We start from the raw sequence: 2,891 nt of genomic DNA on the forward strand, positions 1-2,891 counted from the left end.
ATATATATATATATATATATATATATATATATATATATACATTCCAAAAGCTATTATCAGCTAGCATTTAGTTTGACAGTGGTTGTTGTCAGTGGGCCATTTAGCTTAATGATAGAGTACCCAGCTGGTATCTGAGGAGTCCCATGGTTGTCTGCTGACAACTTTTTCTGTCTTACAAGGGTAAAATACCCAATTTTCCTGTTGTTTTCATGACTGTATTACATTCAAGCATACATACACATACATGCATACATACATACATGCAAACACACATACGCATATATTCACATACATACTAACACACAGACATCCGCACAAGCACACATTCATACATACATCAGTGTGTATGTGTGCGTGTGTGTGGTGAATGAAACCCTAGATGTATAGTTTGAGATATATACAAGATGGAAGGCACGACAAATAGGATGATAAACAGAGACCAGTTGAGAAATAGTTTGCTAGCTAAATAGACTGACAGACAGATGGAAACGTTATTTTTTTTTTCTCCAGGCACAAGGCCTGAAATTTTGGGGGAGGGGGCCAGTCGATTAGATCAACCCCAGCATGCAACTGATACTTTAATTTATCTTTTTTTTCCTACTCTAGACACAAGACCCGAAATTTTTGGGGAGGGGGCCAGTCGATTAGATCAATCCCAGCATGCAACTGATACTTTAATTTATCTTTTTTTTCCTACTCTAGGCACAAGACCCGAAATTTTTGGGGAGGGGGCCAGTCGATTAGATCAACCCTAGCATACAACTGGTACTTTAATTTATCTTTTTTTTCCTACTCTAGGCACAAGACCCGAAATTTTTGGGGAGGGGGCCAGTCGATTAGATCAACCCCAGTACATAACTGGGTTCTCAATTTATCAACCCCGAAAGGACGAAAGGCAAAGTCGACCTCAGCAGAATTTGAACTCAGAACACAAAAACAGTCGAAATAGCGCTGAGCATTTTTCCTGGCATGCTAACATTTCTGCCAGCTCGCCGCCTAAGCTTAGTAAATGGGGTTCATCATCAACAATATTTGGTAAATGCTGTTTAATTTCATCATAGTGATTAGCCAAAATACACACAAACAAACCACAACCACCTCCACCTATGTCATCACCATTTTTCTCATCACGACCACCATCACTGGGTGGGTGGGGGGCACCAGCACCAGCATAACTACCACCACTACCACTACCACCAAGAACATCATTCCCACTAGCACCACCATCATCACGTCCACTAGTATTACCATAATTTTCCTCCGTCCATTGGCCTCACTTCACAACAACTACTACTACTACTATTATCACCACCGTTACAACATCCACTCCTTCTGCCACCCCTTCTACTTCTCCACCTCTACCACCACATCAGCCACCGTCCCCATCATCACCATTACAATTATCAGTAGTATTACGAGTCAATTGTTCAGTTGGTATCCGGTGCAGGAACATGTTACTTTTGGTTGATAAAATGACAGGAAGGAATCTCATCCGCAAATGTTCTATCAATGTAATTAGTTTTAAAGACCAAATTTCTACTGTAACAAATTTCAAGCAAGATAATGAATGACCTCAAGCCTAGCTTGGCAAGCCTTCAAAAGTAATAGGTGTGTAACAATGTGATTAAAATGTTTGCTTCATAGCCATGAAGTTTTGTGTTCAATCCCTCCGTATGGTACCTTGGGAAGCTATCTCTAAATAAAGCCTTTGAATCATCCAAGTTTTGTGAGTGAATTTGTGTTCATGAAAATTATATGGAAGCTGATGAAAAGGACTGGATTTGTGGTCTGAGGTCTCCACGGCTCAGTGGTTAGTGTTGGACACATAATCGAAAGACTGTGGTTTCAATTCCTGGACTGGGCAACATGTTGTGTTCTTGAGCAAAACACTTCATTTTCCTATTACTTCAGTCCACTCAGCTGGAAAAAATGACTAAACCTGTGACAGACTATCTTGTCCAGGAAGGAATATATATACCATGGAAAACAAAAAAACAGCTCTATGACTCTATATGACTCTGAAAGGAACTCCATTACTCACAGATAGTTGGCAGAGATTCTTCACAAACCAACACACTTTAACAACAATCTACAACTACATACCCTCCTTCTGTCCCTTGTAGCTTCCATCCTTCAAAAATTCCTTACTTTCTGGAATTCCCCAACATTGCTCCTGACAGGTCTAAACACCCTTTCATCTTTATGGCACATTCACTGTTCACTTTTCTGTCTTCTGTTTAATTCTGTGCAGATTGCATCTACCATATTTAATGACAAATACAATTACATCATAGTCTAATGGTAATCAAAGAAAGCTGGATTTCCTAATTTTTGTGATAAGTGTTAATTTGTTTGAATAATGGTTCTCAAAGAACATCACATGCAGCTATAAAAAAACAGCATGAATATATTGGGTTGAGAAACCGCTGTCATCGCTGTTGTTGTTGTCAGCGTTTGTGTCATCAGTGTTGGCTTTGGCAGCAGCATTGTTGTCATCATCACCATTATCATCATTATCATCATCATTGTCATTGCCATCACTGTCATTGTCGCAGGAGTGGCTGTGTGGTAAGTAGCCTGCTTACCAACCACATAGTTCCGGGTTCAGTCCCACTGTGTGGCACCTTGGGCAAGTGTCTTCTACTATAGCCTCGGGCTGACCAAAGCCTTGTGAGTGGATTTGGTAGACGGAAACTGAAAGAAGGCTGTCGTATATACTCTTTTACTCTTTTACTTGTTTCAGTCATTTGACTGTGGCCATGCTGGAGCACCACCTTTAGTCGAGCAAATCGACCCCAGGACTTATTCTTTGGAAGCCTAGTACTTATTCTATCGGTCTCTTTAGCCGAACCGCTAAGTTACGGGGACGTAAACACACCAACATTGGTTGT

Source organism: Octopus bimaculoides, chromosome 6 (assembly GCF_001194135.2).
Source record: "Octopus bimaculoides isolate UCB-OBI-ISO-001 chromosome 6, ASM119413v2, whole genome shotgun sequence".
NCBI lineage: Eukaryota > Metazoa > Mollusca > Cephalopoda > Octopoda > Octopodidae > Octopus > Octopus bimaculoides.